Below are 8,277 nucleotides of genomic sequence, written 5' to 3'. Positions count from 1 at the left end.
ATTGCATAAGTGAGCTTGACCATCTATCTCTTCCCAGTCCTGCCAGGACTTCCTGATTCATAGAATTATAAGCAATTAATGGGTATTGCTTTAAGATACTCAGATTAGGGGAGGTTTGTGATGCAGCAATAGGTACTTAATAAACCATCTCTTTCTCCACTTCCTTATCTTTATTACTCATCTGCAGACCAGATCTCATCTTTCTGGATCTTTTAGGAAGCCAGGAAATGATGCCCAGGTAGGAAAGGCTGTGCTCTGGAAGCAAAATGGACCAGTAGGTTTATCTCCTGTCAAAATTTCCCAAGCCAGCCTCACCACTTTCCTTTGCCTCAGATAAAATTCTAAGAATTTCCACATTTCTGCTTTATTTTGCTGCGCCTCTACCTCATAATTCCAAGGCCACTATCATATCCAGTTTGGTTCTTCCCTCAAGGACCCTAAAACTACAATCTTCATATGGCTATTTTTTAGCCTAAGGAAGATCTGCAAATGTTTGTGTATATATATATATCTATGTGTATGTACAGTTTTCATTTATATTCCCTAGTTCTCAACTAAGTCAACATACATTTAATTCCATATATGGTTGATTCATACAACATTAATGTCGAATCTCTTTATATGTCTCCCAGTGCCAACTAGTAATGTACCAATTTCCAATAATAAGCCCCTTTTATTTCTCTATAAAAATTATTTAATCCAATTTGATTCATTCAGTAGTCACAATATGAATATGGTACATTGACCTGAAGAGCTTATTCAGTATTTTTAAGAGATCTCAACTGTTACCAATGGCAACCAGAGAACCAGCTTGACATCTCAGACTATAAAAATCTTACAGCCCATCTCTATGATGAGCCCAGCAGAGAACTGGGAGGTTTATGACATTTTAATCATTGATAATTTTGGTTGTTGCTGATGAGAAGACTTTTTAATGTGAGGAACTTGGAAAGAGTACCAAGGAGAGTTGCCAAGGTAATTAAAACAGCCTTGTAAATTGGTTTGAAGAATATGCCAGGCTATCAAAACGACCATCAGCCTATCTGACCCTCCCCTCCCTGGCCACTCCATCTATTCATCAGATGTTCTCAGCCTTAATTGAAATTGACATCACAATGATGACAAAAATGTTCTATGGCACATGTAGCACATACTACATATCCCACAGAAAATGTGACAATAAATAATGAGATAGATCATTTATACCCTGCCAACTCCTTAAAGTTTTAGGTAGCTTATGTTAAAAGTGCAATGAAAATAATCCACAAAGTTAATATAAAGCAATAGCCAGGCTTGGACATTTTAAAATGCATAAGAGAGGATGCATTTTAAAAGAGTAGAAATTAAACCCCCCCAAAATTATAAATAAATAAACATAGGCTATATGGATATAAGTATAGCCTTGGCTATATAGCATGGAGGAGAGCTGGTAGGAGAAGAAAGGAAAAATACACTCATGGTGAAATGTCATGGGAAGATGGGAGGAAGAGAAAGTGGAGGCAGAGTACCAAAATATACTGGGGTTCAGTCTCCATAAAGTGTCTGATTTAATCTTCCAGGAATTGATTAAAAAGTTGATTCTCAGAGTCCTAATGACTTACCCAAAATCTCACAACCAGAAAGTATTCAAACTATATGTCCAACCTAAAGCCATATGATTCCAAAGCCAATACTCCTTCCCAAACATTCTCAGTCAACAAGGAATTCATTCAAGGGCACTAAGCAATAGGATAAATACTTGTATGCAAAGCAATTCTTTTATCCATGCAAAGGTGTTCCTTGTGGGTCTATTTTCAGAGGACAAGTATGCTCCAGTGATAAGACATTTGTAAACAATGATTAGAGGAACAGCATACAGAGTAGGCAAAGAAAATTTGAATCCCAGTAGCATCACCTCCTAGCTGTGTGACCTTTAGCAATTTACTGCAACTCTTGGGGTTTTAGTTTCCCTGTCAGAGAAGTGAGAACCTTTATGCCTAGTTGATTGAATTGTGAAAGGGTGACATAAAATAACATGATGCAAATTGCTTGGCATAGAGTTCTGAACACAGTAGAACATAATAAATGTAGACTATAATAATCTATTTTATTTTCACCCCAATATCTAGGATTATTAAATTAAGATGGCCAGTGATTTTATTGAGGTATATAGAGGTAAAATGACATGTTCTCTGGGATTTTCTTCAAAATGCTTTAGCTTAAATAGGAGAGTGAAGGGAATATTATGTAAGAATAGAGAAAACAAAATAAACAAATGGTAATGACTATTGAAATTAGGTGAAACTGGTACAGTGGGTTCATTACACTATTCTATTTTTGTGTATATTAAAATTTTCCCACAATAAAAGTTTTGAAAAATGTTCATGGTTAGTACCCAGAGGACACATATGTTGGTTGAAAATTGCCAGGACTAAATACTAAGAAAAAGATAATATTAAATTCTAGGGAAGTCTGGCCTCTTCTCAGAAGGCCTTGCAGATCTGTTCCAGATTGGAATGAGTACACTCTTAAACCAAGCTGCGCAGCATGAAATTGAAGGGGTGCCCTTGTCCTTCAAAAGTTTGAAGATAGAAGTTACCAATCTCCAGAGCTAAAGCTAATTATTTTCCAAACACCTACTTTCTCCCCATTTGTATCCATTGGCATCATCCGGCATTTTTATCCTTTCTATTCCTACTACAGACCCCTCCCCACAACAGACACAACTTTCCTGTCCCTGTAAATACCGTTCTACCTGCCTGGGATTACAGCCAAAGTTTCTAATGTTGGTCTTCCCCAAAACTCCTGCAAATGATCTTTTCTCCATGCCTTTGAATATTTGAAATGCATTTCTTGAATTAGACGAAAGAGCATTTTTTAAAGGCATATGTGTTCTTAAGAAGGAAAACACATTGTTACCCATTTGTATAAGTTAATTGATTGTAAGTTGAGCAGCATGAGAGTTCGGGGTGTGGAAATTGTGGAAAGGAGAATGTGTTCAGAAAGAGGAGGTCATACTGAGAAGCCAATTTCACAGTTTAGTTCTACTATGCTTCCCCAAAAACTGTCTTATGTCTATATCCTGCCTTCCTGTTCCTTACCAAGATTTACCTGTGCATTGTCTCATGATAGCCCACTTTGTTTTTTAAGCTAGATAATAATGACCAACCTATGCCTGGTAAGGTAAAAAAGGCTAACACAATATACATGCCAAGATGGGAATCCCCTATGGAGACACTGGGTCCACGGATTAAAACATTGACCTTAGCATCATAGTACCTAAGAAAAAAATAGAGAACAAAGAGTCGCATATTTCATTTATCAGTGCCATAAGATAAAATGCTAGACTTTTATTTATGCTATTAAAAATCATCTGTGTATTTGTTTTCTGAAATTAGATTGGACTATAAAGGTACACCCTTCACCAGCTAAGCTAATTTTACTTCTTCATTTCACCATGTCAATGTGTCACTCTACAGCCACATGTGAACCCATCTTAACAAAGTAGAATTTAATGAATCCAGTTCCCTTTAACATTTTCTCATAAGCATAAGCAGTGACAGGACCAGTATTTCTAGAACCTTGGTAATGAGTTGCAGCCCAGATAGAATATATCATTATTTCGGTTTCATCCAAATTCTACAATTTATTCAATCATTGTCTTTGGCTCTTTGCATAAGTAGACTGAAGATATTTGTTTCCAATTAAGTTTTTTTTATGAAACTTGAAATTACTTTCAGTGTTAGTGATATTTTTCTTTGAGAAATCAACAGCTATATGAGAAAGAAAAAATTTAGATAAACATCATCTTAGATTTCAGCCACACACACACACACACACACACACACACACACACAAACGTTTATTACCAACCCAACCCACTCATTCATTATCCCTCTTTTAGATAGAAGCCATAAAAGATCAAATCAAAGCATTGTATTAAGAAACATTGGAGCTCAGGGATGCCTGGATGGCTCAGTGATTGAATCTGCCTTCGAAGGGCCCAGGGCGTGTCCCAGGGTCCCAGGATCGAGTCCCACATTTGGCTCCCCTAGAGGAGCCTACTTCTTCCCCTGCCTATGTCTCTACCTCTCTCCCTGTGTCTCTCATGAACAAATAAATAAAATCTTAAAAAAAAAAAAAGAAAGAGAAAGAAAGAAAGAAAGAAAGAAAGAAAGAAAGAAAGAAAGAAAGAAAGAAAGGAACATTGGAGCTCAGACTTAGAGCACACATGGCCAGAGACACTACCAACCAGAGACTTGGAGCAAATCAGAGGCAGTTAATAATACAGCTCTTCAAGTCTACAATAAAAAATGGCATCCAACAAATCAAAAAGCAGACTCTTAACTATAGAGAACAAACTGATGATTAAAGATCACACTTACCTTGATGAGCACTGAGTAATATATGGAATGTTGAATCACTATACTGTACACCTAAAACAGATATAGCACTGTATATTAACTATACTGGGATTAAAGTAATCTTTAAATGGCACCCAATAAAACTACATTGCAAAAAGTGAGAGAGAAACAGAATGGAAAGAGTAAAAACTGGAAGAGACAGATCCTGAAGAATCTTGGTAGAAAAAGTACCGACAGACACTGGTGAATGGGAAGTATTCAGTATTTCCTGAAGCGGAAGGGGACCTCCTGACAATGCTGACAATACTTGGGAACCGCAAGAAAATTTAGATTGTCCAGAGTTAATTTATTCACTTATTAATTTATTAATCCTCAAAACCTGATACAAAAGAAGACCTTCATCTGACAGCGAATGCAATGACAGCAAATCAAAGAAAAGAGATGCAACTGAGAAACCAAAAGGCTTTGCCATAGGTCTTGATCCTGAACAATTAGTGCCACAGACAGCAGTGGTGAATTGATGTTTGCCATTCATGGAAAGATTCAGATGAGGCAGAGCTGATGCTGGCAAAAGAGATAAATATGAAGTATACTCAAATTGTAATTGCTTTCTATGAAGAGAGACGAACCTGGCATTCTTATGTGGAAGACAAAGCTCAGTAATTATTTTCATTTATATATATATATGTATGTATATATATATATATACATACATATATATACAACTTTATATATATATATATATAGTCTGGGTTTTTATGTCTATTAGCATAAGTACATAATGACATTCTAATGAAAATCAAGTTTGATATGTTTTGAAGTATTATTGGGGGAATAATAGCAGAGTTTTTTGCAATACAGCACTGATTATTTTGTGGATTTTGGGGGGGTTCTTGTAACCTGCTTTTTTTCAAGTTTTTATTTAAATTCTGGGTAGTTAATATACACTATAATATTAGTTTCAGGTGTAGAATTCAGTGACTCATCACTACATACAACACCCAGTGCTCATCACAAGTGCCCTCATTAATACCCGTCCCCTATTTCACTTATTCCCCCACCCACCTCCCCTCTGGTAACCCTCGGTTTGTTCTCTATAGTTAACACTCTGTTTCTTGGTTTTCCTCTTTTTCCCCTCATGTTCATTTGTTTCATTTCTTAAATTCCACATATGAATGAAATTATATGGTATTTGTCTTTCTCTGACTGACTTACTTCTCTTAGCATAATACCCTCTAGTTCTATCCACATTGTTGCAAATGGCAAGATTTCATTCTTTTGATAGCTGAGTAATATTCCATTGGATACATGTACATCTTTAACCATTCATCAGTCAATGGATGTTTGGCCTCTTTCCATGATTTGGCTATTGTTGATAATGATGCTATAAACATCAGGGTGCATGTGCCTTAAATCTGTATTTTTGTATCCTTTGGGTAAATATCTAGTAGTGCAATTGCTGGATCATAGGGAAATACTATTTTTAACTTTTTGAAGAAACTACATACTGTTTTCCAGAGTGGTTGCACCAATTTGCATTCCCACCAACAGTGTTAAGAGCTTCTCTTTCTCCACATCCTCCCCAACATCTGTTGTTTCCTGTGTTAATTTTAGCCATTCTGACTGGTGTGAGGTGGTATCTCATTGTGGTTTTTGATTTGCATTTCCCTGATGATGAGTGATGTTGAGCATTTTTTTCATGTGTCTGTTAGCCATCTGGATGTCTTTTGCAAAAATATCTATTCATGTCTTCTGCCCATTTCTTACCTGGGTTAGTTGTTTTGTAGGTGTTGAGTTTGATAAGTTCTTTATAGATTTTGGAAACTAACCCTTAATCAGATATGTCATTTGCAGTATCTTCTCCCATTCTGAGCATTGCCTTATAGTTTTGTTGATTGTTTCCTTCACTGTGCAGAAGCTTTTATCTTAATGAAATCCCAATAGTTCATTTTTGCTTTTGTTTCCCTTGCCTCAGGAGACGCATCCAGTAAGAAATTGCTATGGCCAATGTCAAAAAGGTTACTGACTGTGTTCTCCTCTAGGATTTTGACAGATTACTGTCTCACAGGTCTTTCATCCATTTTGAGTTTATTTTTGTGTATGGTTTAAGAAAGTGGTCTAGTTTCATTCTTTTGCATATTGCTATCCAGTTTTCCCAGCACTATTTGTTGAAGAGACTTTTTTTCTATTGGCTATTCTTTCCTAGATTAGTTGACCAAGGTTCATTTCTGGGTTTTCTGTTCTGTTCCATTGATCTATGTGTCTGTTTTTACACCAGTACTATATTGTCTTGATCAATACAGCTTTGTAATATAATTTTAGTCCAGAATTGTGATGCCTCTAGATTTGCATCCCTTTTTCAAGATGGCTTTGGCTTTTGGGGTCTTTTGTGGTTCCATACAAATTTTAGGATCATTTGTTCTAACTCTATGAAAACTACTGGTATTTTGATAGGGATTACATGAAATGTGTACATTGCTTTGGGTGGGAATAGATATTTTAAAAATATTTATTCTTCCAATCCATGAGCATAGACTATTTTTCCATTTCTTTGTGTCATCTTCAATTTCTGCAGTGTTTTATAGTTTTAAGAATATAGATCTTTTACCTCTTTCATTAGGTTATTCCTAGGTATCTCATGGTTTTTGGTGCAATTGTAAATGGGATCAATTCTTTGATTTCCCTTTCTGCTGCTTCATTATTGGTGTATGGAAATGCAAAAGATTTCTGTATGTTGATTTTGTAACCAGCAATTTAATTGAATTTGTGTATCAGTTGTAGCAATTTTTTGTTGAGCCTTTAAGATTTTTTTAAAGATTTATTTATTCATGAGAGACACAGATAGAGAGTCAGAGACATAGGCAGAAGGAGAAATAGGCTCACTGCAGGAATCCCGATGTGATGGGATCACACCCTGAGCCAGAGGCAGACATTCAACCACTGAGCCACCCAGATGTCCCCCTCTTGAGTTTTCTACATGGAGTATTATGTCATCTGCAAATAGTGAAAGTTTGACTTCCTTGCTGATTTGAATGCCTTTTATTTCTTTCATTGTCTGATTGCTGAGGCTAGGATTCCTAGTAGTATGTTAAATAACAGTGGTGAGAGTGGACATCCTGTCTTGTTCCTTACCATATAGGAAAAGCTCTCAGTTTTTCCCCACTGAGGAGGATAATAGCTGTGGGTTTTTCATATATGGCCTTTGTGATGCTGAGGTATGTTCCCTCTATTCCTACTTTGTTAAGGGTTTTTATCATGAATGTATATTGTACTTTGTCATATGCTTTTTCTGTATCTATTGAAAGGATCAGATGGTTCTTATCCTTTCTTTTATTAATGTGGTATATCCTGTTGATAGATTTGTGAATATTGAACCACCCTTACAGACCAGGAATAAATCCCATTTGATTGTGGTGAATGAGTCTTTTAATGTGCTGTTGGATTCAATTTGTTAGAATTTTTTTGAGAATTTTTGCTTTGATGTTCATCAAGGATATTGGCCTTTAGTTCTCTTTTTTAGTGGAGTATTTGTCCAGTTTTGGGATTAGGGTAATGCTGGCCTCATAGAATGAGTTTGAAAGTTTTCTTTCCATTTCTATTTTTTTAATAGTTTGAGAAAAATAGTATTAATTATTCTTTAAATGTTTAGAAGAATTCCCCTGGACTTTTGTTTATTGGGAGATTTTTGAATACTGATTCAATTTCCTTGATGGTTATCGGTGTGTTCAAGTTTTCTATTTCTTCCTGTTTCAGTTTTGGTAATTTATATGTTTCTAGGAACTTAACAATTTCTTCCAGATTGTCCAACTTGTTGCCATACAATCTTTCATAATGTTCTCTCATAATTGTTTGTATTTCTGTGGTGTTTGTTATTTCTCCTCTTTCATTTGTGATTGTATTTACTTCTGCCCTTTCTTTTTTCTTTTTGATAAGT

General features: G+C 35.7%; 1 pseudogene; it reads left to right on the top strand.

The window, feature by feature from the left end:
- The first annotated feature begins 4,470 nt into the window (after positions 1-4,470).
- Positions 4,471-5,006, top strand: LOC129506880 (chromobox protein homolog 3-like; annotated as a pseudogene).
- The last annotated feature ends 3,271 nt before the right edge of the window (positions 5,007-8,277 follow it).

This window comes from Nyctereutes procyonoides, unplaced genomic scaffold (assembly GCF_905146905.1).
Source record: "Nyctereutes procyonoides isolate TBG_1078 unplaced genomic scaffold, NYPRO_anot_genome, whole genome shotgun sequence".
NCBI lineage: Eukaryota > Metazoa > Chordata > Mammalia > Carnivora > Canidae > Nyctereutes > Nyctereutes procyonoides.
The sequence above is the reverse complement of the archived record's forward strand: the minus strand, read 5'-3'. Positions and strand labels throughout refer to the sequence as shown.